This window comes from Oncorhynchus kisutch, unplaced genomic scaffold (genome assembly GCF_002021735.2).
Source record: "Oncorhynchus kisutch isolate 150728-3 unplaced genomic scaffold, Okis_V2 scaffold4071, whole genome shotgun sequence".
NCBI lineage: Eukaryota > Metazoa > Chordata > Actinopteri > Salmoniformes > Salmonidae > Oncorhynchus > Oncorhynchus kisutch.
In genome coordinates this window covers 115,822-142,870 of record NW_022266016.1, presented here as the reverse complement: position 1 = coordinate 142,870, position 27,049 = coordinate 115,822, and the positions used below count along the sequence as shown (strand labels likewise).

The following is a 27,049-nucleotide window of genomic DNA, read 5'->3' as shown; positions in this document are numbered from 1 at the left end:
GTTACTCAGGGAAAATTGTCCCTTATTAGACAATTTCTCACGTTCAAATCCTGGCACCCCCTTGAAATCAAGTACTTTCTAAGTGTATCTTGAGAGAGGGAGTACTCCTTTTTTTGGTTATGTTACTCAGTCTAAAATGTCCCTCATTCAATGTTTTTTTCTCTGTCAGACAGTTCCTAACAGAGGTGGAAGTGCAATAGACTTCAGATCTATAGGTCTCAGATTGTAATATTTTTGTCATCTTGAAATCAAGTACTTTCTCAGTGTTTCTTGAGAGAGGGTGTGCTCTGCAAAAATGTCCCTCATTAGATGGTTATTCTCTGTCAGACAGTTCCTAACAGAGGTTGAAGTGCAACAGACTTCAGATCTATAGTTCTCAGATTGTAATATTTTTGTCATCTTGAAATCAAATACTTTATGGGTATGTTTTCAGAGAGAGAGTGTTCTTTATTAGTTTTTGTTGATATCCAGCTATAATGTCCCTTATTAGACAATTTTTCCACCTTTAGACAGTTTCTAGCAGAGGGGGTATAGCTCAGTGGTAGAGCATTTGACTCCAGATCAAGAGGTCCCAGGTTCAAATCCTGATGCACATTTAATTCAAGATTTTCAAAGAGTTGTTTGAGGGTAGAGGACTTTTTTCCCCAATATGTTACTCAGGGAAAATTGTCCCTTATTAGACAATTTCTCACGTTCAAATCCTGGCACCCCCTTGAAATCAAGTACTTTCTAAATGTATCTTGAGAGAGGGAGTACTCCTTTTTTGGTTATGTTACTCAGTCTAAAATGTCCCTCATTCAATGTTTTTTCTCTGTCAGACAGTTCCTAACAGAGGTGGAAGTGCAATAGACTTCAGATCTATAGTTCTCAGATTGTAATATTTTTGTCATCTTGAAATCAAATACTTTATGGGTATGTTTTCAGAGAGAGAGTGTTCTTGATTAGCTTCTGTTGATATCCTGCTGTAATGTCCCTTATTAGACAATTTTTCCGCCTTTAGACAATTTCTAGCAGAGTGGCTATAGCTCAGTGGTAGAGCATTTGACTGCAGATCAAGAGGTCCCAGGTTCAAATCCTGATGCCCCCTTTAAAATAAAGATTTTTCAAATAGTTGTTTGAGGGTAGAGGACTTTTTTTCCCAATATGTTATTCAGGGAAAATTGTCCCTTATTAGACAATTTCTCACGTTCAAATCCTGGCACCCCCTTGAAATCAAGTACTTTCTAAACGTATCTTGAGAGAGGGAGTACTCCTTTTTTGGTTATGTTACTCAGTCTAAAATGTCCCTCATTCAATGTTTTTTTCTCTGTCAGACAGTTCCTAACAGAGGTGGAAGTGCAATAGACTTCAGATCTATAGGTCTCAGATTGTAATATTTTTGTCATCTTGAAATCAAGTACTTTCTCAGTGTTTCTTGAGAGAGGGTGTGCTCTGCAAAAATGTCCCTCATTAGATGGTTATTCTCTGTCAGACAGTTCCTAACAGAGGTTGAAGTGCAACAGACTTCAGATCTATAGTTCTCAGATTGTAATATTTTTTGTCATCTTGAAATCAAATACTTTATGGGTATGTTTTCAGAGAGAGAGTGTTCTTTATTAGTTTTTGTTGATATATATAGCTATAATGTCCCTTATTAGACAATTTTTCCACCTTTAGTTAGTTTCTAGCAGAGGGGGTATAGCTCAGTGGTAGAGCATTTGACTGCAGATCAAGAGGTCCCAGGTTCAAATCCTGATGCCCCCTTTAAATCAAGATTTTTCAAAGAGTTGTTTGAGGGTAGAGGACTTTTTTTCCCAATATGTTACTCAGGGAAAATTGTCCCTTATTAGACAATTTCTCACGTTCAAATCCTGGCACCCCCTTGAAATCAAGTACTTTCTAAACGTATCTTGAGAGAGGGAGTACTCCTTTTTTGGTTATGTTACTCAGTCTAAAATGTCCCTCATTCAATGTTTTTTTCTCTGTCAGACAGTTCCTAACAGAGGTGGAAGTGCAATAGACTTCAGATCTATAGGTCTCAGTTTGTAATATTTTTGTCATCTTGAAATCAAATACTTTATGGGTATGTTTTCAGAGAGAGAGTGTTCTTGATGAGCTTCTGTTGATATCCAGCTGTAATGTCCCTTATTAGACAATTTTTCCGCCTTTAGACTGTTTCTAGCAGAGGGGGTATAGCTCAGTGGTAGAGCATTTGACTGCAGATCAAGAGGTCCCAGGTTCAAATCCTGATGCCCCCTTTAAATCAAGATTTTTCAAAGAGTTGTTTGAGGGTAGAGGACTTTTTTTTCCAATATGTTACTCAGGGAAAATTGTCCCTTATTAGACAATTTCTCACGTTCAAATCCTGGCACCCCCTTGAAATCAAGTACTTTCTAAGTGTATCTTGAGAGAGGGAGTACTCCTTTTTTTGGTTATGTTACTCAGTCTAAAATGTCCCTCATTCAATGTTTTTTTCTCTGTCAGACACTTCCTAACAGAGGTGGAAGTGCAATAGACTTCAGATCTATAGGTCTCAGATTGTAATATTTTTGTCATCTTGAAATCAAGTACTTTCTCAGTGTTTCTTGAGAGAGGGTGTGCTCTGCAAAAATGTCCCTCATTAGATGGTTATTCTCTGTCAGACAGTTCCTAACAGAGGTTGAAGTGCAACAGACTTCAGATCTATAGTTCTCAGATTGTAATATTTTTGTCATCTTGAAATCAAATACTTTATGGGTATGTTTTCAGAGAGAGAGTGTTCTTTATTAGTTTTTGTTGATATCCAGCTATAATGTCCCTTATTAGACAATTTTTCCACCTTTAGACAGTTTCTAGCAGAGGGGGTATAGCTCAGTGGTAGAGCATTTGACTGCAGATCAAGAGGTCCCAGGTTCAAATCCTGATGCACATTTAATTCAAGATTTTTCAAAGAGTTGTTTGAGGGTAGAGGACTTTTTTCCCCAATATGTTACTCAGGGAAAATTGTCCCTTATTAGACAATTTCTCACGTTCAAATCCTGGCACCCCCTTGAAATCAAGTACTTTCTAAATGTATCTTGAGAGAGGGAGTACTCCTTTTTTGGTTATGTTACTCAGTCTAAAATGTCCCTCATTCAATGTTTTTTCTCTGTCAGACAGTTCCTAACAGAGGTGGAAGTGCAATAGACTTCAGATCTATAGTTCTCAGATTGTAATATTTTTGTCATCTTGAAATCAAATACTTTATGGGTATGTTTTCAGAGAGAGAGTGTTCTTGATTAGCTTCTGTTGATATCCTGCTGTAATGTCCCTTATTAGACAATTTTTCCGCCTTTAGACAATTTCTAGCAGAGTGGCTATAGCTCAGTGGTAGAACATTTGACTGCAGATCAAGAGGTCCCAGGTTCAAATCCTGATGCCCCCTTTAAAATAAAGATTTTTCAAATAGTTGTTTGAGGGTAGAGGACTTTTTTTCCCAATATGTTATTCAGGGAAAATTGTCCCTTATTAGACAATTTCTCACGTTCAAATCCTGGCACCCCCTTGAAATCAAGTACTTTCTAAATGAATCTTGAGAGAGGGAGTACTCCTTTTTTGGTTATGTTACTCAGTCTAAAATGTCCCTCATTAGATGGTTATTCTCTGTCAGACAGTTCCAAACAGAGGTTGAAGTGCAACCGACTTCAGATCTATAGTTCTCAGATTGTAATATTTTTGTCATCTTGAAATCAAATACTTTATGGGTATGTTTTCAGAGAGAGAGTGTTCTTGATTAGCTTCTGTTGATATCCTGCTGTAATGTCCCTTATTAGACAATTTTTCCGCCTTTAGAAAATTTCTAGCAGAGTGGCTATAGCTCAGTGGTAGAACATTTGACTGCAGATCAAGAGGTCCCAGGTTCAAATCCTGATGCCCCCTTTAAATCAAGATTTTTCAAAGAGTTGTTTGAGGGTAGAGGACTTTTTTTCCCAATATGTTACTCAGGGAAAATTGTCCCTTATTAGACAATTTCTCACGTTCAAATCCTGGCACCCCCTTGAAATCAAGTACTTTCTAAACGTATCTTGAGAGAGGGAGTACTCCTTTTTTGGTTATGTTACTCAGTCTAAAATGTCCCTCATTCAATGTTTTTTTCTCTGTCAGACAGTTCCTAACAGAGGTGGAAGTGCAATAGACTTCAGATCTATAGGTCTCAGTTTGTAATATTTTTGTCATCTTGAAATCAAATACTTTATGGGTATGTTTTCAGAGAGAGAGTGTTCTTGATGAGCTTCTGTTGATATCCAGCTGTAATGTCCCTTATTAGACAATTTTTCCGCCTTTAGACTGTTTCTAGCAGAGGGGGTATAGCTCAGTGGTAGAGCATTTGACTGCAGATCAAGAGGTCCCAGGTTCAAATCCTGATGCCCCTTGAAAATGGAATTTTTTCAAAGAGTTGTTTGAGGGTAGAGGACTTTTTTTTCCAATATGTTACTCAGGGAAAATTGTCCCTTATTAGACAATTTCTCACGTTCAAATCCTGGCACCCCCTTCAAATCAAGTACTTTCTAAGTGTATCTTGAGAGAGGGAGTACTCCTTTTTTGGTTATGTTACTCAGTCTAAAATGTCCCTCATTCAATGTTTTTTTCTCTGTCAGACAGTTCCTAACAGAGGTGGAAGTGCAATAGACTTCAGATCTATAGGTCTCAGATTGTAATATTTTTGTCATCTTGAAATCAAGTACTTTCTCAGTGTTTCTTGAGAGAGGGTGTGCTCTGCAAAAATGTCCCTCATTAGATGGTTATTCTCTGTCAGACAGTTCCTAACAGAGGTTGAAGTGCAACAGACTTCAGATCTATAGTTCTCAGATTGTAATATTTTTGTCATCTTGAAATCAAATACTTTATGGGTATGTTTTCAGAGAGAGAGTGTTCTTTATTAGTTTTTGTTGATATATAGCTATAATGTCCCTTATTAGACAATTTTTCCACCTTTAGACAGTTTCTAGCAGAGGGGGTATAGCTCAGTGGTAGAGCATTTGACTGCAGATCAAGAGGTCCCAGGTTCAAATCCTGATGCACATTTAATTCAAGATTTTTCAAAGAGTTGTTTGAGGGTAGAGGACTTTTTTCCCCAATATGTTACTCAGGGAAAATTGTCCCTTATTAGACAATTTCTCACGTTCAAATCCTGGCACCCCCTTGAAATCAAGTACTTTCTAAATGTATCTTGAGAGAGGGAGTACTCCTTTTTTGGTTATGTTACTCAGTCTAAAATGTCCCTCATTCAATGTTTTTTTCTCTGTCAGACAGTTCCTAACAGAGGTGGAAGTGCAATAGACTTCAGATCTATAGTTCTCAGATTGTAATATTTTTGTCATCTTGAAATCAAATACTTTATGGGTATGTTTTCAGAGAGAGAGTGTTCTTGATTAGCTTCTGTTGATATCCTGCTGTAATGTCCCTTATTAGACAATTTTTCCGCCTTTAGACAATTTCTAGCAGAGTGGCTATAGCTCAGTGGTAGAACATTTGACTGCAGATCAAGAGGTCCCAGGTTCAAATCCTGATGCCCCCTTTAAAATAAAGATTTTTCAAATAGTTGTTTGAGGGTAGAGGACTTTTTTTCCCAATATGTTATTCAGGGAAAATTGTCCCTTATTAGACAATTTCTCACGTTCAAATCCTGGCACCCCCTTGAAATCAAGTACTTTCTAAATGAATCTTGAGAGAGGGAGTACTCCTTTTTTGGTTATGTTACTCAGTCTAAAATGTCCCTCATTAGATGGTTATTCTCTGTCAGACAGTTCCAAACAGAGGTTGAAGTGCAACCGACTTCAGATCTATAGTTCTCAGATTGTAATATTTTTGTCATCTTGAAATCAAATACTTTATGGGTATGTTTTCAGAGAGAGAGTGTTCTTGATTAGCTTCTGTTGATATCCTGCTGTAATGTCCCTTATTAGACAATTTTTCCGCCTTTAGACAATTTCTAGCAGAGTGGCTATAGCTCAGTGGTAGAACATTTGACTGCAGATCAAGAGGTCCCAGGTTCAAATCCTGATGCCCCCTTTAAATCAAGTTTTTTCAAAGAGTTGTTTGAGGGTAGAGGACTTTTTTCCCAATATGTTACTCAGGGAAAATTGTCCCTTATTAGACAATTTCTCACGTTCAAATCCTGGCACCCCCTTGAAATCAAGTACTTTCTAAGTGTATCTTGAGAGAGGGAGTACTCCTTTTTTTGGTTATGTTACTCAGTCTAAAATGTCCCTCATTCAATGTTTTTTTCTCTGTCAGACAGTTCCTAACAGAGGTGGAAGTGCAATAGACTTCAGATCTATAGGTCTCAGATTGTAATATTTTTGTCATCTTGAAATCAAGTACTTTCTCAGTGTTTCTTGAGAGAGGGTGTGCTCTGCAAAAATGTCCCTCATTAGATGGTTATTCTCTGTCAGACAGTTCCTAACAGAGGTTGAAGTGCAACAGACTTCAGATCTATAGTTCTCAGATTGTAATATTTTTGTCATCTTGAAATCAAATACTTTATGGGTATGTTTTCAGAGAGAGAGTGTTCTTTATTAGTTTTTGTTGATATATAGCTATAATGTCCCTTATTAGACAATTTTTCCACCTTTAGACAGTTTCTAGCAGAGGGGGTATAGCTCAGTGGTAGAGCATTTGACTGCAGATCAAGAGGTCCCAGGTTCAAATCCTGATGCACATTTAATTCAAGATTTTTCAAAGAGTTGTTTGAGGGTAGAGGACTTTTTTTCCCCAATATGTTACTCAGGGAAAATTGTCCCTTATTAGACAATTTCTCACGTTCAAATCCTGGCACCCCCTTGAAATCAAGTACTTTCTAAATGTATCTTGAGAGAGGGAGTACTCCTTTTTTGGTTATGTTACTCAGTCTAAAATGTCCCTCATTCAATGTTTTTTTCTCTGTCAGACAGTTCCTAACAGAGGTGGAAGTGCAATAGACTTCAGATCTATAGTTCTCAGATTGTAATATTTTTGTCATCTTGAAATCAAATACTTTATGGGTATGTTTTCAGAGAGAGAGTGTTCTTGATTAGCTTCTGTTGATATCCTGCTGTAATGTCCCTTATTAGACAATTTTTCCGCCTTTAGACAATTTCTAGCAGAGTGGCTATAGCTCAGTGGTAGAACATTTGACTGCAGATCAAGAGGTCCCAGGTTCAAATCCTGATGCCCCCTTTAAAATAAAGATTTTTCAAATAGTTGTTTGAGGGTAGAGGACTTTTTTCCCAATATGTTATTCAGGGAAAATTGTCCCTTATTAGACAATTTCTCACGTTCAATCCTGGCACCCCCCTTGAAATCAAGTACTTTCTAAATGAATCTTGAGAGAGGGAGTACTCCTTTTTTGGTTATGTTACTCAGTCTAAAATGTCCCTCATTAGATGGTTATTCTCTGTCAGACAGTTCCAAACAGAGGTTGAAGTGCAACCGACTTCAGATCTATAGTTCTCAGATTGTAATATTTTTGTCATCTTGAAATCAAATACTTTATGGGTATGTTTTCAGAGAGAGAGTGTTCTTGATTAGCTTCTGTTGATATCCTGCTGTAATGTCCCTTATTAGACAATTTTTTCCGCCTTTAGACAATTTCTAGCAGAGGTGCTATAGCTCAGTGGTAGAACATTTGACTGCAGATCAAGAGGTCCCAGGTTCAAATCCTGATGCCCCCTTTAAATCAAGTTTTTTCAAAGAGTTGTTTGAGGGTAGAGGACTTTTTTTCCCAATATGTTACTCAGGGAAAATTGTCCCTTATTAGACAATTTCTCACGTTCAAATCCTGGCACCCCCTTGAAATCAAGTACTTTCTAAGTGTATCTTGAGAGAGGGAGTACTCCTTTTTTTTGGTTATGTTACTCAGTCTAAAATGTCCCTCATTCAATGTTTTTTTCTCTGTCAGACAGTTCCTAACAGAGGTGGAAGTGCAATAGACTTCAGATCTATAGGTCTCAGATTGTAATATTTTGTCATCTTGAAATCAAGTACTTTCTCAGTGTTTCTTGAGAGAGGGTGTGCTCTGCAAAAATGTCCCTCATTAGATGGTTATTCTCTGTCAGACAGTTCCTAACAGAGGTTGAAGTGCAACAGACTTCAGATCTATAGTTCTCAGATTGTAATACTTTTGTCATCTTGAAATCAAATACTTTATGGGTATGTTTTCAGAGAGAGAGTGTTCTTTATTAGTTTTTGTTGATATCCAGCTATAATGTCCCTTATTAGACAATTTTTCCACCTTTAGACAGATTCTAGCAGAGGGGGTATAGCTCAGTGGTAGAGCATTTGACTGCAGATCAGAGGTCCAGGTTCAAATCCTGATGCACCTTTAATTCAAGATTTTTCAAAGAGTTGTTTGAGGGTAGAGGACTTTTTTCCCCAATATGTTACTCAGGGAAAACTTGTCCCTTATTAGACAATTTCTCACGTTCAAATCCTGGCACCCCCTTGAAATCAAGTACTTTCTAAATGTATCTTGAGAGAGGGAAGTACTCCTTTTTTGGTTATGTTACTCAGTCTAAAATGTCCCTCATTCAAGTGTTTTTTTCTCTGTCAGACAGTTCCTACAGAGGTGGAAGTGCAATAGACTTCAGATCTATAGGTCTCAGTTGTAATATTTTTTGTCATCTTGAAATCAAATACTTTATGGGTATGTTTTTCAGAGAGAGAGTGTTCTTGATGAGCTTCTGTTGATATCCAGCTGTAATGTCCCTTATTAGACAATTTTTCCGCCTTTAGACCGTTTCTAGCAGAGGGGGTATAGCTCAGTGGTAGAGCATTTGACTGCAGATCAAGAGGTCCCAGGTTCAAATCCTGATGCCCCCTTTAAAATAAAGATTTTTTCAAATAGTTGTTGAGGGTAGAGGACTTTTTTTTTCCCAATATGTTATTCAGGGAAAATTGTCCCTTATTAGACAATTTCTCACGTTCAAATCCTGGCACCCCCTTGAAATCAAGTTACTTTCTAAATGTATCTTGAGAGAGGGAGAGTACTCCTTTTTGTGGTTATGTTACTCAGTCTAAAATGTCCCTCATTCAATGTTTTATTTCTCTGTCAGACAGTTCTAACAGAGGTGGAAGTGCAATAGACTTCAAGTCTATAGGTCTCAGTTGTAATATTTTTGTCATCTTGAAATCAAATACTTTATGGGTATGTTTTCAGAGAGAGAGTGTTCTTGATTAGCTTCTGTTGATATCCAGCTGTAATGTCCCTTATTAGACAATTTTTCCGCCTTTAGACAGTTTCTAGCAGAGGGGGTATAGCTCAGTGGTAGAGCATTTGACTGCAGATCAAGAGGTCCCAGGTTCAAATCCTGATGCCCCCTTTAAATCAAGATTTTTCAAAGAGTTGTTTGAGGGTAGAGGACTTTTTTCCCAATATGTTACTCAGGGAAAATTGTCCCTTATTAGACAATTTCTCACGTTCAAATCCTGGCACCCCCTTGAAATCAAGTACTTTCTAAATGTATCTTGAGAGAGGGAGTACTCCTTTTTTGGTTATGTTACTCAGTCTAAAATGTCCCTCATTCAATGTTTTTTCTCTGTCAGACAGTTCCTAACAGAGGTGGAAGTGCAATAGACTTCAGATCTATAGGTCTCAGATTGTAATATTTTCATCTTGAAATCAAGTACTTGTGTTTCTTGAAGATGCAAAAACCCTCATTAGATGGTTATTCTCTGTCAGACAGTTCCTAACAGAGGTAAGTGCAACAGACTTCAGATCTATAGTTCAGATTGTAATATTTTTGTCATCTTGAAATCAAATACTTTATGGGTATGTTTTCAGAGAGAGAGTGTTCTTTATTAGTTTTTGTTGATATCCAGCTGTAATGTCCCTTATTAGACAATTTTTCCACCTTTAGACAGTTTCTAGCAGAGGGGGTATAGCTCAGTGGTAGAGCATTTGACTGCAGATCAAGAGGTCCCAGGTTCAAATCCTGATGCCCCTTTAAATCAAGATTTTTCAAAGAGTTGTTTGAGGGTAGAGGACTTTTTTTCCCAATATGTTACTCAGGGAAAATTGTCCCTTATTAGACAATTTCTCACGTTCAAATCCTGGCACCCCCTTGAAATCAAGTACTTTCTAAATGTATCTTGAGAGAGGGAGTACTCCTTTTTTGGTTATGTTACTCAGTCTAAAATGTCCCTCATTCAATGTTTTTTTCTCTGTCAGACAGTTCCTAACAGAGGTGGAAGTGCAATAGACTTCAGATCTATAGGTCTCAGTTTGTAATATTTTTGTCATCTTGAAATCAAATACTTTATGGGTATGTTTTCAGAGAGAGAGTGTTCTTGATGAGCTTCTGTTGATATCCAGCTGTAATGTCCCTTATTAGACAATTTTTCCGCCTTTAGACAGTTTCTAGCAGAGGGGGTATAGCTCAGTGGTAGAGCATTTGACTGCAGATCAAGAGGTCCCAGGTTCAAATCCTGATGCCCCCTTTAAATCAAGATTTTTCAAAGAGTTGTTTGAGGGTAGAGGACTTTTTTTCCCAATATGTTACTCAGGGAAAATTGTCCCTTATTAGACAATTTCTCACGTTCAAATCCTGGCACCCCCTTGAAATCAAGTACTTTCTAAATGTATCTTGAGAGAGGGAGTACTCCTTTTTTGGTTATGTTACTCAGTCTAAAATGTCCCTCATTCAATGTTTTTTTCTCTGTCAGACAGTTCCTAACAGAGGTGGAAGTGCAATAGACTTCAGATCTATAGGTCTCAGTTTGTAATATTTTTGTCATCTTGAAATCAAATACTTTATGGGTATGTTTTCAGAGAGAGAGTGTTCTTGATGAGCTTCTGTTGATATCCAGCTGTAATGTCCCTTATTAGACAATTTTTCCGCCTTTAGACAGTTTCTAGCAGAGGGGGTATAGCTCAGTGGTAGAGCATTTGACTGCAGATCAAGAGGTCCCAGGTTCAAATCCTGATGCCCCCTTTAAATCAAGATTTTTCAAAGAGTTGTTTGAGGGTAGAGGACTTTTTTCCCAATATGTTACTCAGGGAAAATTGTCCCTTATTAGACAATTTCTCACGTTCAAATCCTGGCACCCCCTTGAAATCAAGTACTTTCTAAATGTATCTTGAGAGAGGGAGTACTCCTTTTTTGGTTATGTTACTCAGTCTAAAATGTCCCTCATTCAATGTTTTTTTCTCTGTCAGACAGTTCCTAACAGAGGTGGAAGTGCAATAGACTTCAGATCTATAGTTCTCAGATTGTAATATTTTTGTCATCTTGAAATCAAATACTTTATGGGTATGTTTTCAGAGAGAGAGTGTTCTTGATGAGCTTCTGTTGATATCCTGCTGTAATGTCCCTTATTAGACAATTTTTCCGCCTTTAGACAGTTTCTAGCAGAGGGGCTATAGCTAAGTGGTAGACCATTTGACTGCAGATCATGAGGTCCCAGGTTCAAATCCTGATGCCCCCTTTAAATCAAGTTTTTTCAAAGAGTTGTTTGAGGGTAGAGGACTTTTTTTCCCAATATGTTACTCAGGGAAAATTGTCCCTTATTAGACAATTTCTCACGTTCAAATCCTGGCACCCCCTTGAAATCAAGTACTTTCTAAATGTATCTTGAGAGAGGGAGTACTCCTTTTTTGGTTATGTTACTCAGTCTAAAATGTCCCTCATTCATGTTTTTTCTCTGTCAGACAGTTCCTAACAGAGGTGAAGTGCAATAGACTTCAGATCTATAGTCTCAGATTGTAATATTTTTGTCATCTTGAAATCAAATACTTTATGGGTATGTTTTCAGAGAGAGAGTGTTCTTGATGAGTTTTTGTTGATATCCAGCTGTAATGTCCCTTATTAGACAATTTTTCCACCTTTAGACAGTTTCTAGCAGAGGGGGTATAGCTCAGTGGTAGAGCATTTGACTGCAGATCAAGAGGTCCCAGGTTCAAATCCTGATGCCCCCTTTAAATCAAGATTTTTCAAAGAGTTGTTTGAGGGTAGAGGACTTTTTTCCCAATATGTTACTCAGGGAAAATTGTCCCTTATTAGACAATTTCTCACGTTCAAATCCTGGCACCCCCTTGAAATCAAGTACTTTCTAAATGTATCTTGAGAGAGGGAGTACTCCTTTTTTGGTTATGTTACTCAGTCTAAAATGTCCCTCATTCAATGTTTTTTTCTCTGTCAGACAGTTCCTAACAGAGGTGGAAGTGCAATAGACTTCAGATCTATAGGTCTCAGTTTGTAATATTTTTGTCATCTTGAAATCAAATACTTTATGGGTATGTTTTCAGAGAGAGAGTGTTCTTGATGAGCTTCTGTTGATATCCAGCTGTAATGTCCCTTATTAGACAATTTTTCCGCCTTTAGACAGTTTCTAGCAGAGGGGGTATAGCTCAGTGGTAGAGCATTTGACTGCAGATCAAGAGGTCCCAGGTTCAAATCCTGATGCCCCCTTTAAATCAAGATTTTTCAAAGAGTTGTTTGAGGGTAGAGGACTTTTTTTCCCAATATGTTACTCAGGGAAAATTGTCCCTTATTAGACAATTTCTCACGTTCAAATCCTGGCACCCCCTTGAAATCAAGTACTTTCTAAATGTATCTTGAGAGAGGGAGTACTCCTTTTTTGGTTATGTTACTCAGTCTAAAATGTCCCTCATTCAATGTTTTTTTCTCTGTCAGACAGTTCCTAACAGAGGTGGAAGTGCAATAGACTTCAGATCTATAGTTCTCAGTTGTAATATTTTTGTCATCTTGAAATCAAATACTTTATGGGTATGTTTTCAGAGAGAGAGTGTTCTTGATGAGCTTCTGTTGATATCCAGCTGTAATGTCCCTTATTAGACAATTTTTCCGCCTTTAGACAGTTTCTAGCAGAGGGGGTATAGCTCAGTGGTAGAGCATTTGACTGCAGATCAAGAGGTCCCAGGTTCAAATCCTGATGCCCCCTTTAAATCAAGATTTTTCAAAGAGTTGTTTGAGGGTAGAGGACTTTTTTTCCCAATATGTTACTCAGGGAAAATTGTCCCTTATTAGACAATTTCTCACGTTCAAATCCTGGCACCCCCTTGAAATCAAGTACTTTCTAAATGTATCTTGAGAGAGGGAGTACTCCTTTTTTGGTTATGTTACTCAGTCTAAAATGTCCCTCATTCAATGTTTTTTCTCTGTCAGACAGTTCCTAACAGAGGTGGAAGTGCAATAGACTTCAGATCTATAGGTCTCAGATTGTAATATTTTTGTCATCTTGAAATCAAATACTTTATGGGTATGTTTTCAGAGAGAGAGTGTTCTTGATGAGCTTCTGTTGATATCCAGCTGTAATGTCCCTTATTAGACAATTTTTCCGCCTTTAGACAGTTTCTAGCAGAGGGGGTATAGCTCAGTGGTAGAGCATTTGACTGCAGATCAAGAGGTCCCAGGTTCAAATCCTGATGCCCCCTTTAAATCAAGATTTTTCAAAGAGTTGTTTGAGGGTAGAGGACTTTTTTTCCCAATATGTTACTCAGGGAAAATTGTCCCTTATTAGACAATTTCTCACGTTCAAATCCTGGCACCCCCTTGAAATCAAGTACTTTCTAAATGTATCTTGAGAGAGGGAGTACTCCTTTTTTGGTTATGTTACTCAGTCTAAAATGTCCCTCATTCAATGTTTTTTTCTCTGTCAGACAGTTCCTAACAGAGGTGGAAGTGCAATAGACTTCAGATCTATAGGTCTCAGTTTGTAATATTTTTGTCATCTTGAAATCAAATACTTTATGGGTATGTTTTCAGAGAGAGAGTGTTCTTGATGAGCTTCTGTTGATATCCAGCTGTAATGTCCCTTATTAGACAATTTTTCCGCCTTTAGACAGTTTCTAGCAGAGGGGGTATAGCTCAGTGGTAGAGCATTTGACTGCAGATCAAGAGGTCCCAGGTTCAAATCCTGATGCCCCCTTTAAATCAAGATTTTTCAAAGAGTTGTTTGAGGGTAGAGGACTTTTTTTCCCAATATGTTACTCAGGGAAAATTGTCCCTTATTAGACAATTTCTCACGTTCAAATCCTGGCACCCCCTTGAAATCAAGTACTTTCTAAATGTATCTTGAGAGAGGGAGTACTCCTTTTTTGGTTATGTTACTCAGTCTAAAATGTCCCTCATTCAATGTTTTTTCTCTGTCAGACAGTTCCTAACAGAGGTGGAAGTGCAATAGACTTCAGATCTATAGTCTCAGATTGTAATATTTTTGTCATCTTGAAATCAAATACTTTATGGGTATGTTTTCAGAGAGAGAGTGTTCTTGATGAGCTTCTGTTGATATCCAGCTGTAATGTCCCTTATTAGACAATTTTTCCGCCTTTAGACAGTTTCTAGCAGAGGGGGTATAGCTCAGTGGTAGAGCATTTGACTGCAGATCAAGAGGTCCCAGGTTCAAATCCTGATGCCCCCTTTAAATCAAGATTTTTCAAAGAGTTGTTTGAGGGTAGAGGACTTTTTTTCCCAATATGTTACTCAGGGAAAATTGTCCCTTATTAGACAATTTCTCACGTTCAAATCCTGGCACCCCCTTGAAATCAAGTACTTTCTAAATGTATCTTGAGAGAGGGAGTACTCCTTTTTTGGTTATGTTACTCAGTCTAAAATGTCCCTCATTCAATGTTTTTTTCTCTGTCAGACAGTTCCTAACAGAGGTGGAAGTGCAATAGACTTCAGATCTATAGGTCTCAGTTTGTAATATTTTTGTCATCTTGAAATCAAATACTTTATGGGTATGTTTTCAGAGAGAGAGTGTTCTTGATGAGCTTCTGTTGATATCCAGCTGTAATGTCCCTTATTAGACAATTTTTCCGCCTTTAGACAGTTTCTAGCAGAGGGGGTATAGCTCAGTGGTAGAGCATTTGACTGCAGATCAAGAGGTCCCAGGTTCAAATCCTGATGCCCCCTTTAAATCAAGATTTTTCAAAGAGTTGTTTGAGGGTAGAGGACTTTTTTTCCCAATATGTTACTCAGGGAAAATTGTCCCTTATTAGACAATTTCTCACGTTCAAATCCTGGCACCCCCTTGAAATCAAGTACTTTCTAAATGTATCTTGAGAGAGGGAGTACTCCTTTTTTGGTTATGTTACTCAGTCTAAAATGTCCCTCATTCAATGTTTTTTCTCTGTCAGACAGTTCCTAACAGAGGTGGAAGTGCAATAGACTTCAGATCTATAGGTCTCAGATTGTAATATTTTTGTCATCTTGAAATCAAATACTTTATGGGTATGTTTTCAGAGAGAGAGTGTTCTTGATGAGCTTCTGTTGATATCCAGCTGTAATGTCCCTTATTAGACAATTTTTCCGCCTTTAGACAGTTTCTAGCAGAGGGGGTATAGCTCAGTGGTAGAGCATTTGACTGCAGATCAAGAGGTCCCAGGTTCAAATCCTGATGCCCCCTTTAAATCAAGATTTTTCAAAGAGTTGTTTGAGGGTAGAGGACTTTTTTTCCCAATATGTTACTCAGGGAAAATTGTCCCTTATTAGACAATTTCTCACGTTCAAATCCTGGCACCCCCTTGAAATCAAGTACTTTCTAAATGTATCTTGAGAGAGGGAGTACTCCTTTTTTGGTTATGTTACTCAGTCTAAAATGTCCCTCATTAGATGTTTTTTCTCTGTCAGACAGTTCCTAACAGAGGTGGAAGTGCAATAGACTTCAGATCTATAGTTCTCAGATTGTAATATTTTTGTCATCTTGAAATCAAATACTTTATGGGTATGTTTTCAGAGAGAGAGTGTTCTTGATTAGTTTTTGTTGATATCCAGCTGTAATGTCCCTTATTAGACAATTTTTCCACCTTTAGACAGTTTCTAGCAGAGGGGGTATAGCTCAGTGGTAGAGCATTTGACTGCAGATCAAGAGGTCCCAGGTTCAAATCCTGATGCCCCCTTTAAATCAAGATTTTTCAAAGAGTTGTTTGAGGGTAGAGGACTTTTTTTCCCAATATGTTACTCAGGGAAAATTGTCCCTTATTAGACAATTTCTCACGTTCAAATCCTGGCACCCCCTTGAAATCAAGTACTTTCTAAATGTATCTTGAGAGAGGGAGTACTCCTTTTTTGGTTATGTTACTCAGTCTAAAATGTCCCTCATTCAATGTTTTTTTCTCTGTCAGACAGTTCCTAACAGAGGTGGAAGTGCAATAGACTTCAGATCTATAGGTCTCAGTTTGTAATATTTTTGTCATCTTGAAATCAAATACTTTATGGGTATGTTTTCAGAGAGAGAGTGTTCTTGATGAGCTTCTGTTGATATCCAGCTGTAATGTCCCTTATTAGACAATTTTTCCGCCTTTAGACAGTTTCTAGCAGAGGGGGTATAGCTCAGTGGTAGAGCATTTGACTGCAGATCAAGAGGTCCCAGGTTCAAATCCTGATGCCCCCTTTAAATCAAGATTTTTCAAAGAGTTGTTTGAGGGTAGAGGACTTTTTTTCCCAATATGTTACTCAGGGAAAATTGTCCCTTATTAGACAATTTCTCACGTTCAAATCCTGGCACCCCCTTGAAATCAAGTACTTTCTAAATGTATCTTGAGAGAGGGAGTACTCCTTTTTTGGTTATGTTACTCAGTCTAAAATGTCCCTCATTCAATGTTTTTTCTCTGTCAGACAGTTCCTAACAGAGGTGGAAGTGCAATAGACTTCAGATCTATAGGTCTCAGTTTGTAATATTTTTGTCATCTTGAAATCAAATACTTTATGGGTATGTTTTCAGAGAGAGAGTGTTCTTGATGAGCTTCTGTTGATATCCAGCTGTAATGTCCCTTATTAGACAATTTTTCCGCCTTTAGACAGTTTCTAGCAGAGGGGGTATAGCTCAGTGGTAGAGCATTTGACTGCAGATCAAGAGGTCCCAGGTTCAAATCCTGATGCCCCCTTTAAATCAAGATTTTTCAAAGAGTTGTTTGAGGGTAGAGGACTTTTTTTCCCAATATGTTACTCAGGGAAAATTGTCCCTTATTAGACAATTTCTCACGTTCAAATCCTGGCACCCCCTTGAAATCAAGTACTTTCTAAATGTATCTTGAGAGAGGGAGTACTCCTTTTTTGGTTATGTTACTCAGTCTAAAATGTCCCTCATTCAATGTTTTTTTCTCTGTCAGACAGTTCCTAACAGAGGTGGAAGTGCAATAGACTTCAGATCTATAGGTCTCAGTTTGTAATATTTTTGTCATCTTGAAATCAAATACTTTATGGGTATGTTTTCAGAGAGAGAGTGTTCTTGATGAGCTTCTGTTGATATCCAGCTGTAATGTCCCTTATTAGACAATTTTTCCGCCTTTAGACAGTTTCTAGCAGAGGGGGTATAGCTCAGTGGTAGAGCATTTGACTGCAGATCAAGAGGTCCCAGGTTCAAATCCTGATGCCCCCTTTAAATCAAGATTTTTCAAAGAGTTGTTTGAGGGTAGAGGACTTTTTTTCCCAATATGTTACTCAGGGAAAATTGTCCCTTATTAGACAATTTCTCACGTTCAAATCCTGGCACCCCCTTGAAATCAAGTACTTTCTAAATGTATCTTGAGAGAGGGAGTACTCCTTTTTTGGTTATGTTACTCAGTCTAAAATGTCCCTCATTCAATGTTTTTTTCTCTGTCAGACAGTTCCTAACAGAGGTGGAAGTGCAATAGACTTCAGATCTATAGGTCTCAGTTTGTAATATTTTTGTCATCTTGAAATCAAATACTTTATGGGTATGTTTTCAGAGAGAGAGTGTTCTTGATGAGCTTCTGTTGATATCCAGCTGTAATGTCCCTTATTAGACAATTTTTCCGCCTTTAGACAGTTTCTAGCAGAGGGGGTATAGCTCAGTGGTAGAGCATTTGACTGCAGATCAAGAGGTCCCAGGTTCAAATCCTGATGCCCCCTTTAAATCAAGATTTTTCAAAGAGTTGTTTGAGGGTAGAGGACTTTTTTTCCCAATATGTTACTCAGGGAAAATTGTCCCTTATTAGACAATTTCTCACGTTCAAATCCTGGCACCCCCTTGAAATCAAGTACTTTCTAAATGTATCTTGAGAGAGGGAGTACTCCTTTTTTGGTTATGTTACTCAGTCTAAAATGTCCCTCATTCATGTTTTTTTCTCTGTCAGACAGTTCCTAACAGAGGTGGAAGTGCAATAGACTTCAGATCTATAGTTCTCAGATTGTAATATTTTTGTCATCTTGAAATCAAATACTTTATGGGTATGTTTTCAGAGAGAGAGTGTTCTTGATGAGCTTCTGTTGATATCCAGCTGTAATGTCCCTTATTAGACAATTTTTCCACCTTTAGACAGTTTCTAGCAGAGGGGGTATAGCTCAGTGGTAGAGCATTTGACTGCAGATCAAGAGGTCCCAGGTTCAAATCCTGATGCCCCCTTTAAATCAAGATTTTTCAAAGAGTTGTTTGAGGGTAGAGGACTTTTTTTCCCAATATGTTACTCAGGGAAAATTGTCCCTTATTAGACAATTTCTCACGTTCAAATCCTGGCACCCCCTTGAAATCAAGTACTTTCTAAATGTATCTTGAGAGAGGGAGTACTCCTTTTTTGGTTATGTTACTCAGTCTAAAATGTCCCTCATTCAATGTTTTTTTCTCTGTCAGACAGTTCCTAACAGAGGTGGAAGTGCAATAGACTTCAGATCTATAGGTCTCAGTTTGTAATATTTTTGTCATCTTGAAATCAAATACTTTATGGGTATGTTTTCAGAGAGAGAGTGTTCTTGATGAGCTTCTGTTGATATCCAGCTGTAATGTCCCTTATTAGACAATTTTTCCGCCTTTAGACAGTTTCTAGCAGAGGGGGTATAGCTCAGTGGTAGAGCATTTGACTGCAGATCAAGAGGTCCCAGGTTCAAATCCTGATGCACCTTTAAATCAAGATTTTTCAAAGAGTTGTTTGAGGGTAGAGGACTTTTTTTCCCAATATGTTACTCAGGGAAAATTGTCCCTTATTAGACAATTTCTCACGTTCAAATCCTGGCACCCCCTTGAAATCAAGTACTTTCTAAATGTATCTTGAGAGAGGGAGTACTCCTTTTTTGGTTATGTTACTCAGTCTAAAATGTCCCTCATTCAATGTTTTTTTCTCTGTCAGACAGTTCCTAACAGAGGTGGAAGTGCAATAGACTTCAGATCTATAGGTCTCAGTTGTAATATTTTTGTCATCTTGAAATCAAATACTTTATGGGTATGTTTTCAGAGAGAGAGTGTTCTTGATGAGCTTCTGTTGATATCCAGCTGTAATGTCCCTTATTAGACAATTTTTCCGCCTTTAGACAGTTTCTAGCAGAGGGGGTATAGCTCAGTGGTAGAGCATTTGACTGCAGATCAAGAGGTCCCAGGTTCAAATCCTGATGCCCCTTTAAATCAAGATTTTTCAAAGAGTTGTTTGAGGGTAGAGGACTTTTTTTCCCAATATGTTACTCAGGGAAAATTGTCCCTTATTAGACAATTTCTCACGTTCAAATCCTGGCACCCCCTTGAAATCAAGTACTTTCTAAATGTATCTTGAGAGAGGGAGTACTCCTTTTTTGGTTATGTTACTCAGTCTAAAATGTCCCTCATTCAATGTTTTTTTCTCTGTCAGACAGTTCCTAACAGAGGTGGAAGTGCAATAGACTTCAGATCTATAGGTCTCAGTTGTAATATTTTTGTCATCTTGAAATCAAATACTTTATGGGTATGTTTTCAGAGAGAGAGTGTTCTTGATGAGCTTCTGTTGATATCCAGCTGTAATGTCCCTTATTAGACAATTTTTCCGCCTTTAGACAGTTTCTAGCAGAGGGGGTATAGCTCAGTGGTAGAGCATTTGACTGCAGATCAAGAGGTCCCAGGTTCAAATCCTGATGCCCCCTTTAAATCAAGATTTTTCAAAGAGTTGTTTGAGGGTAGAGGACTTTTTTTCCCAATATGTTACTCAGGGAAAATTGTCCCTTATTAGACAATTTCTCACGTTCAAATCCTGGCACCCCCTTGAAATCAAGTACTTTCTAAATGTATCTTGAGAGAGGGAGTACTCCTTTTTTGGTTATGTTACTCAGTCTAAAATGTCCCTCATTAGATGTTTTTCTCTGTCAGACAGTTCCTAACAGAGGTGGAAGTGCAATAGACTTCAGATCTATAGTTCTCAGATTGTAATATTTTTGTCATCTTGAAATCAAATACTTTATGGGTATGTTTTCAGAGAGAGAGTGTTCTTGATGAGTTTTTGTTGATATCCAGCTGTAATGTCCCTTATTAGACAATTTTTCCACCTTTAGACAGTTTCTAGCAGAGGGGGTATAGCTCAGTGGTAGAGCATTTGACTGCAGATCAAGAGGTCCCAGGTTCAAATCCTGATGCCCCCTTTAAATCAAGATTTTTCAAAGAGTTGTTTGAGGGTAGAGGACTTTTTTTCCCAATATGTTACTCAGGGAAAATTGTCCCTTATTAGACAATTTCTCACGTTCAAATCCTGGCACCCCCTTGAAATCAAGTACTTTCTAAATGTATCTTGAGAGAGGGAGTACTCCTTTTTTGGTTATGTTACTCAGTCTAAAATGTCCCTCATTCAATGTTTTTTTCTCTGTCAGACAGTTCCTAACAGAGGTGGAAGTGCAATAGACTTCAGATCTATAGGTCTCAGTTGTAATATTTTTGTCATCTTGAAATCAAATACTTTATGGGTATGTTTTCAGAGAGAGAGTGTTCTTGATGAGCTTCTGTTGATATCCAGCTGTAATGTCCCTTATTAGACAATTTTTCCGCCTTTAGACAGTTTCTAGCAGAGGGGGTATAGCTCAGTGGTAGAGCATTTGACTGCAGATCAAGAGGTCCCAGGTTCAAATCCTGATGCCCCCTTTAAATCAAGATTTTTCAAAGAGTTGTTTGAGGGTAGAGGACTTTTTTTCCCAATATGTTACTCAGGGAAAATTGTCCCTTATTAGACAATTTCTCACGTTCAAATCCTGGCACCCCCTTGAAATCAAGTACTTTCTAAATGTATCTTGAGAGAGGGAGTACTCCTTTTTTGGTTATGTTACTCAGTCTAAAATGTCCCTCATTAGATGTTTTTTCTCTGTCAGACAGTTCCAAACAGAGGTTGAAGTGCAATAGACTTCAGATCTATAGTTCTCAGATTGTAATATTTTTGTCATCTTGAAATCAAATACTTTATGGGTATGTTTTCAGAGAGAGAGTGTTCTTGATGAGTTTCTGTTGATATCCAGCTGTAATGTCCCTTATTAGACAATTTTTCCACCTTTAGACAGTTTCTAGCAGAGGGGGTATAGCTCAGTGGTAGAGCATTTGACTGCAGATCAAGAGGTCCCAGGTTCAAATCCTGATGCCCCCTTTAAATCAAGATTTTTCAAAGAGTTGTTTGAGGGTAGAGGACTTTTTTCCCAATATGTTACTCAGGGAAAATTGTCCCTTATTAGACAATTTCTCACGTTCAAATCCTGGCACCCCCTTGAAATCAAGTACTTTCTAAATGTATCTTGAGAGAGGGAGTACTCCTTTTTTGGTTATGTTACTCAGTCTAAAATGTCCCTCATTCAATGTTTTTTTCTCTGTCAGACAGTTCCTAACAGAGGTGGAAGTGCAATAGACTTCAGATCTATAGGTCTCAGTTTGTAATATTTTTGTCATCTTGAAATCAAATACTTTATGGGTATGTTTTCAGAGAGAGAGTGTTCTTGATGAGCTTCTGTTGATATCCAGCTGTAATGTCCCTTATTAGACAATTTTTCCGCCTTTAGACCGTTTCTAGCAGAGGGGGTATAGCTCAGTGGTAGAGCATTTGACTGCAGATCAAGAGGTCCCAGGTTCAAATCCTGATGCCCCCTTTAAATCAAGATTTTTCAAATAGTTGTTTGAGGGTAGAGGACTTTTTTCCCAATATGTTACTCAGGGAAAATTGTCCCTTATTAGACAATTTCTCACGTTCAAATCCTGGCACCCCCTTGAAATCAAGTACTTTCTAAATGTATCTTGAGAGAGGGAGTACTCCTTTTTTGGTTATGTTACTCAGTCTAAAATGTCCCTCATTCAATGTTTTTTCTCTGTCAGACAGTTCCTAACAGAGGTGGAAGTGCAATAGACTTCAGATCTATAGGTCTCAGATTGTAATATTTTTGTCATCTTGAAATCAAATACTTTATGGGTATGTTTTCAGAGAGAGAGTGTTCTTGATGAGCTTCTGTTGATATCCAGCTGTAATGTCCCTTATTAGACAATTTTTCCGCCTTTAGACAGTTTCTAGCAGAGGGGGTATAGCTCAGTGGTAGAGCATTTGACTGCAGATCAAGAGGTCCCAGGTTCAAATCCTGATGCCCCCTTTAAATCAAGATTTTTCAAAGAGTTGTTTGAGGGTAGAGGACTTTTTTTCCCAATATGTTACTCAGGGAAAATTGTCCCTTATTAGACAATTTCTCACGTTCAAATCCTGGCACCCCCTTGAAATCAAGTACTTTCTAAATGTATCTTGAGAGAGGGAGTACTCCTTTTTTGGTTATGTTACTCAGTCTAAAATGTCCCTCATTCAATGTTTTTTCTCTGTCAGACAGTTCCTAACAGAGGTGGAAGTGCAATAGACTTCAGATCTATAGTCTCAGATTGTAATATTTTTGTCATCTTGAAATCAAATACTTTATGGGTATGTTTTCAGAGAGAGAGTGTTCTTGATGAGCTTTGTTGATATCCAGCTGTAATGTCCCTTATTAGACAATTTTTCCACCTTTAGACAGTTTCTAGCAGAGGGGGTATAGCTCAGTGGTAGAGCATTTGACTGCAGATCAAGAGGTCCCAGGTTCAAATCCTGATGCCCCCTTTAAATCAAGATTTTTCAAAGAGTTGTTTGAGGGTAGAGGACTTTTTTTCCCAATATGTTACTCAGGGAAAATTGTCCCTTATTAGACAATTTCTCACGTTCAAATCCTGGCACCCCCTTGAAATCAAGTACTTTCTAAATGTATCTTGAGAGAGGGAGTACTCCTTTTTGTGGTTATGTTACTCAGTCTAAAATGTCCCTCATTCAATGTTTTTTTCTCTGTCAGACAGTTCCTAACAGAGGTGGAGGAGTGCAATAGACTTCAGATCTATAGGTCTCAGTTTGTAATATTTTTGTCATCTTGAAATCAAATACTTTATGGGTATGTTTTCAGAGAGAGAGTGTTCTTGATGAGCTTCTGTTGATATCCAGCTGTAATGTCCCTTATTAGACAATTTTTCCGCCTTTAGACCTTTTCTAGCAGAGGGGGTATAGCTCAGTGGTAGAGCATTTGACTGCAGATCAAGAGGTCCCAGGTTCAAATCCTGATGCACCTTTAATTCAAGATTTTTCAAAGAGTTGTTTGAGGGTAGACGGACTTTTTCTCCAATATGTTTACTCCGGGAAAATTGTCCCTATTAGACAATTTCTCACGTTCAAATCCTGGCACCCCCCTTGAAATCAAGTACTCTCTAAATTGTATCTTGAGAAGAGGGAGTACTCCTTTTTTGGTTATGTTACTCAGTCTAAAATGTCCCTCATTCAGTTTTTTTTCTCTGTCAGACAGTTCCTAACAGAGGTGGAAGTGCAATAGACTTCAGATCTATAGGTCTCAGTTGTAATATTTTTGTCATCTTGAAATCAAATACTTTATGGGTATGTTTTCAGAGAGAGAGTGTTCTTGATGAGCTTCTGTTGATATCCAGCTGTAATGTCCCTTATTAGACAATTTTTCCGCCTTTAGAGCGTTTCTAGCAGAGGGGGTATAGCTCAGTGGTAGAGCATTTTACTGCAGATCAAGAGGTCCCAGGTTCAAATCCTGATGCCCCCTTTAAATCAAGATTTTTCAAATAGTTGTTTGAGGGTAGAGGACTTTTTTCCCAATATGTTACTCAGGGAAAATTGTCCCTTATTAGACAATTTCTCACGTTCAAATCCTGGCACCCCCCTTGAAATCAAGTACTTTCTAATGTATCTTGAGAGAGGGAGTACTCCTTTTTTGGTTATGTTACTCAGTCTAAAATGTCCCTCATTCAATGTTTTTTTCTCTGTCAGACAGTTCCTAACAGAGGTGGAAGTGCAATAGACTTCAGATCTATAGTTCTCAGATGTAATATTTTTGTCATCTTGAAATCAAATACTTATGGGTATGTTTCAGAGAGAGAGTGTTCTTTATTAGTTTTTGTTGATATCCAGCTATAATGTCCCTTATTAGACAATTTTTCCACCTTTAGACAGTTTCTAGCAGAGGGGGTATAGCTTAGTGGTAGAGCATTTGACTGCAGATCAAGAGGTCCCAGGTTCAAATCCTGATGCCCCCTTTAAAATAAAGATTTTCAAATAGTGTTTGGGGTTAGAGGACTTTTTTTCCCAATATGTTATTCAGGGAAAATGGTCCCTTATTAGACAATTTCTCACGTTCAAATCCTGGCACCCCCTTGAAATCAAGTACTTTCTAAATGAATCTTCAGAGAGGGAGTACTCCTTTTTGGTTATGTTACCTCAGTCTAAAATGTCCCTCATTCAATGTTTTTTTCTCTGTCAGACAGTTCCTAACAGAGGTGGAAGTGCAATAGACTTCAGATCTATAGGTCTCAGTTTGTAATATTTTTGTCATCTTGAAATCAAATACTTTATGGGTATGTTTTCAGAAGAGAGAGTGTTCTTGATGAGCTTCTGTTGATATCCAGCTGTAATGTCCCTTATTAGACAATTTTTCCGCCTTTAGACCTTTTCTAGCAGAGGGGGGTATAGCTCAGTGGTAGAGCATTTGACTGCAGATCAAGAGGTCCCAGGTTCAAATCCTGATGCACCTTTAATTCAAGATTTTTCAAAGAGTTGTTTGAGGGTAGAGGACTTTTTCTCCAATATGTTACTCAGGGAAAATTGTCCCTTATTAGACAATTCTCACGTTCAAATCCTGGCACCCCCTTGAAATCAAGTACTCTCTAAATGTATCTTGAGAGAGGGAGTACTCCTTTTTTGGTTATGTTACTCAGTCTAAAATGTCCCTCATTCAGTGTTTTTTTCTCTGTCAGACAGTTCCTAACAGAGGTGGAAGTGCAATAGACTTCAGATCTATAGGTCTCAGTTGTAATATTTTGTCATCTTGAAATCAAATACTTTATGGGTATGTTTTCAGAGAGAGAGTGTTCTTGATGAGCTTCTGTTGATATCCAGCTGTAATGTCCCTTATTAGACAATTTTTCCGCCTTTAGACCGTTTCTAGCAGAGGGGGTATAGCTCAGTGGTAGAGCATTTGACTGCAGATCAAGAGTTCCCAGGTTCAAATCCTGATGCCCCCTTTAAATCAAGATTTTTCAAATAGTTGTTTGAGGGTAGAGGACTTTTTTTCCCAATATGTTACTCAGGGAAAATTGTCCCTTATTAGACAATTTCTCACGTTCAAATCCTGGCACCCCCTTGAAATCAAGTACTTTCTAAATGTATCTTGTGAGAGGGAGTACTCCTTTTTTAGTTATGTTACTCAGTCTAAAATGTCCCTCATTAGATGGTTATTCTCTGTCAGACAGTTCCAAACAGAGGTTGAAGTGCAACAGACTTCAGATCTATAGTTCTCAGATTGTAATATTTTTGTCATCTTGAAATCAAATACTTTATGGGTATGTTTTCAGAGAGAGAGTGTTCTTTATTAGTTTTTGTTGATATCCAGCTATAATGTCCCTTATTAGACAATGTTTCCACCTTTAGACAGTTTCTAGCAGAGGGGTATAGCTCAGTGGTAGAGCATTTGACTGCAGATCAAGAGGTCCCAGGTTCAAATCCTGATGCCCCCTTTAAATCAAGATTTTTCAAAGAGTTGTTTGAGGGTAGATGACTTTTTTCCCAATATGTTACTCAGGGAAAATTGTCCCTTATTAGACAATTTCTCACGTTCAAATCCTGGCACCCCCTTGAAATCAAGTACTTTCTAAATGTATCTTGAGAGAGGGAGTACTCCTTTTTTGGTTATGTTACTCAGTCTAAAATGTCCCTCATTCAATGTTTTTTCCTCTGTCAGACAGTTCCTAACAGAGGTGGAAGTGCAATAGACTTCAGATCTATAGTTCTCAGATTGTAATATTTTTGTCATCTTGAAATCAAATACTTATGGGTATGTTTTCAGAGAGAGAGTGTTCTTTATTAGTTTTTGTTGATATCCAGCTATAATGTCCCTTATTAGACAATTTTTCCACCTTTAGACAGTTTCTAGCAGAGGGGGTATAGCTCAGTGGTAGAGCATTTGACTGCAGATCAAGAGGTCCCAGGTTCAAATCCTGATGCACCTTTAATTCAAGATTTTTCAAAGAGTTGTTTGAGGGTAGAGGACTTTTTCCCCCAATATGTTACTCAGGGATAATTGTCCCTTATTAGACAATTTCTCACGTTCAAATCCTGGCACCCCCTTGAAATCAAGTACTTTCTAAATGTATCTTGAGAGAGGGAGTACTCCTTTTTTGGTTATGTTACTCAGTCTAAAATGTCCCTCATTCAGTGTTTTTTTCTCTGTCAGACAGTTCCTAACAGAGGTGGAAGTGCAATAGACTTCAGATCTATAGGTCTCAGTTGTAATATTTTTGTCATCTTGAAATCAAATACTTTATGGGTATGTTTTCAGAGAGAGAGTGTTCTTGATGAGCTTCTGTTGATATCCAGCTGTAATGTCCCTTATTAGACAATTTTTCCGCCTTTAGAGAGTTTTCTAGCAGAGGGGGTATAGCTCAGTGGTAGAGCATTTTACTGCAGATCAAGAGGTCCCAGGTTCAAATCCTGATGCCCCCTTTAAATCAAGATTTTTCAAATAGTTGTTTGAGGGTAGAGGACTTTTTTTCCCAATATGTTACTCAGGGAAAATTGTCCCTTATTAGACAATTTCTCACGTTCAAATCCTGGCACCCCCTTGAAATCAAGTACTTTCTAAATGTATCTTGAGAGAGGGAGTACTCCTTTTTTGGTTATGTTACTCAGTCTAAAATGTCCCTCATTCAATGTTTTTTTCTCTGTCAGACAGTTCCTAACAGAGGTGGAAGTGCAATAGACTTCAGATCTATAGTTCTCAGATTGTAATATTTTTGTCATCTTGAAATCAAATACTTTATGGGTATGTTTTCAGAGAGAGAGTGTTCTTTATTAGTTTTTGTTGATATCCAGCTA

General features: G+C 37.9%; 28 non-coding genes across 28 annotated transcripts; all 28 read left to right on the top strand.

Moving 5' to 3' along the window:
* The first annotated feature begins 524 nt into the window (after window positions 1-524).
* trnaw-cca (transfer RNA tryptophan (anticodon CCA)) lies at window positions 525-596 on the top strand. Its single transcript has one exon. It is a non-coding gene; the product is annotated as a tRNA-Trp (tRNA).
* A 1,075-nt stretch (window positions 597-1,671) lies between these two features.
* Window positions 1,672-1,743, top strand: trnac-gca (transfer RNA cysteine (anticodon GCA)). The gene has a single exon. It is a non-coding gene; the product is annotated as a tRNA-Cys (tRNA).
* Window positions 1,744-2,165: 422 nt separating this feature from the next.
* On the top strand, window positions 2,166-2,237 carry trnac-gca (transfer RNA cysteine (anticodon GCA)). The gene has a single exon. It is a non-coding gene; the product is annotated as a tRNA-Cys (tRNA).
* A 6,487-nt stretch (window positions 2,238-8,724) lies between these two features.
* trnac-gca (transfer RNA cysteine (anticodon GCA)) lies at window positions 8,725-8,796 on the top strand. The gene has a single exon. It is a non-coding gene; the product is annotated as a tRNA-Cys (tRNA).
* A 428-nt stretch (window positions 8,797-9,224) lies between these two features.
* Window positions 9,225-9,296, top strand: trnac-gca (transfer RNA cysteine (anticodon GCA)). The gene has a single exon. It is a non-coding gene; the product is annotated as a tRNA-Cys (tRNA).
* A 1,045-nt stretch (window positions 9,297-10,341) lies between these two features.
* Window positions 10,342-10,413, top strand: trnac-gca (transfer RNA cysteine (anticodon GCA)). Its single transcript has one exon. It is a non-coding gene; the product is annotated as a tRNA-Cys (tRNA).
* Window positions 10,414-10,835: 422 nt separating this feature from the next.
* On the top strand, window positions 10,836-10,907 carry trnac-gca (transfer RNA cysteine (anticodon GCA)). Its single transcript has one exon. It is a non-coding gene; the product is annotated as a tRNA-Cys (tRNA).
* Window positions 10,908-11,818: 911 nt separating this feature from the next.
* trnac-gca (transfer RNA cysteine (anticodon GCA)) lies at window positions 11,819-11,890 on the top strand. Its single transcript has one exon. It is a non-coding gene; the product is annotated as a tRNA-Cys (tRNA).
* A 421-nt stretch (window positions 11,891-12,311) lies between these two features.
* On the top strand, window positions 12,312-12,383 carry trnac-gca (transfer RNA cysteine (anticodon GCA)). The gene has a single exon. It is a non-coding gene; the product is annotated as a tRNA-Cys (tRNA).
* Window positions 12,384-12,804: 421 nt separating this feature from the next.
* trnac-gca (transfer RNA cysteine (anticodon GCA)) lies at window positions 12,805-12,876 on the top strand. Its single transcript has one exon. It is a non-coding gene; the product is annotated as a tRNA-Cys (tRNA).
* Window positions 12,877-13,297: 421 nt separating this feature from the next.
* Window positions 13,298-13,369, top strand: trnac-gca (transfer RNA cysteine (anticodon GCA)). The gene has a single exon. It is a non-coding gene; the product is annotated as a tRNA-Cys (tRNA).
* A 422-nt stretch (window positions 13,370-13,791) lies between these two features.
* trnac-gca (transfer RNA cysteine (anticodon GCA)) lies at window positions 13,792-13,863 on the top strand. The gene has a single exon. It is a non-coding gene; the product is annotated as a tRNA-Cys (tRNA).
* Window positions 13,864-14,283: 420 nt separating this feature from the next.
* trnac-gca (transfer RNA cysteine (anticodon GCA)) lies at window positions 14,284-14,355 on the top strand. Its single transcript has one exon. It is a non-coding gene; the product is annotated as a tRNA-Cys (tRNA).
* Window positions 14,356-14,777: 422 nt separating this feature from the next.
* Window positions 14,778-14,849, top strand: trnac-gca (transfer RNA cysteine (anticodon GCA)). Its single transcript has one exon. It is a non-coding gene; the product is annotated as a tRNA-Cys (tRNA).
* A 421-nt stretch (window positions 14,850-15,270) lies between these two features.
* Window positions 15,271-15,342, top strand: trnac-gca (transfer RNA cysteine (anticodon GCA)). The gene has a single exon. It is a non-coding gene; the product is annotated as a tRNA-Cys (tRNA).
* A 421-nt stretch (window positions 15,343-15,763) lies between these two features.
* Window positions 15,764-15,835, top strand: trnac-gca (transfer RNA cysteine (anticodon GCA)). Its single transcript has one exon. It is a non-coding gene; the product is annotated as a tRNA-Cys (tRNA).
* A 422-nt stretch (window positions 15,836-16,257) lies between these two features.
* Window positions 16,258-16,329, top strand: trnac-gca (transfer RNA cysteine (anticodon GCA)). Its single transcript has one exon. It is a non-coding gene; the product is annotated as a tRNA-Cys (tRNA).
* Window positions 16,330-16,750: 421 nt separating this feature from the next.
* On the top strand, window positions 16,751-16,822 carry trnac-gca (transfer RNA cysteine (anticodon GCA)). Its single transcript has one exon. It is a non-coding gene; the product is annotated as a tRNA-Cys (tRNA).
* Window positions 16,823-17,244: 422 nt separating this feature from the next.
* On the top strand, window positions 17,245-17,316 carry trnac-gca (transfer RNA cysteine (anticodon GCA)). Its single transcript has one exon. It is a non-coding gene; the product is annotated as a tRNA-Cys (tRNA).
* A 422-nt stretch (window positions 17,317-17,738) lies between these two features.
* Window positions 17,739-17,810, top strand: trnac-gca (transfer RNA cysteine (anticodon GCA)). The gene has a single exon. It is a non-coding gene; the product is annotated as a tRNA-Cys (tRNA).
* A 421-nt stretch (window positions 17,811-18,231) lies between these two features.
* On the top strand, window positions 18,232-18,303 carry trnac-gca (transfer RNA cysteine (anticodon GCA)). Its single transcript has one exon. It is a non-coding gene; the product is annotated as a tRNA-Cys (tRNA).
* Window positions 18,304-19,709: 1,406 nt separating this feature from the next.
* trnac-gca (transfer RNA cysteine (anticodon GCA)) lies at window positions 19,710-19,781 on the top strand. Its single transcript has one exon. It is a non-coding gene; the product is annotated as a tRNA-Cys (tRNA).
* A 420-nt stretch (window positions 19,782-20,201) lies between these two features.
* trnac-gca (transfer RNA cysteine (anticodon GCA)) lies at window positions 20,202-20,273 on the top strand. Its single transcript has one exon. It is a non-coding gene; the product is annotated as a tRNA-Cys (tRNA).
* Window positions 20,274-20,694: 421 nt separating this feature from the next.
* On the top strand, window positions 20,695-20,766 carry trnac-gca (transfer RNA cysteine (anticodon GCA)). Its single transcript has one exon. It is a non-coding gene; the product is annotated as a tRNA-Cys (tRNA).
* Window positions 20,767-21,187: 421 nt separating this feature from the next.
* trnac-gca (transfer RNA cysteine (anticodon GCA)) lies at window positions 21,188-21,259 on the top strand. Its single transcript has one exon. It is a non-coding gene; the product is annotated as a tRNA-Cys (tRNA).
* A 421-nt stretch (window positions 21,260-21,680) lies between these two features.
* Window positions 21,681-21,752, top strand: trnac-gca (transfer RNA cysteine (anticodon GCA)). The gene has a single exon. It is a non-coding gene; the product is annotated as a tRNA-Cys (tRNA).
* A 420-nt stretch (window positions 21,753-22,172) lies between these two features.
* On the top strand, window positions 22,173-22,244 carry trnac-gca (transfer RNA cysteine (anticodon GCA)). Its single transcript has one exon. It is a non-coding gene; the product is annotated as a tRNA-Cys (tRNA).
* Window positions 22,245-22,663: 419 nt separating this feature from the next.
* On the top strand, window positions 22,664-22,735 carry trnac-gca (transfer RNA cysteine (anticodon GCA)). The gene has a single exon. It is a non-coding gene; the product is annotated as a tRNA-Cys (tRNA).
* Window positions 22,736-27,049: the final 4,314 nt, after the last annotated feature.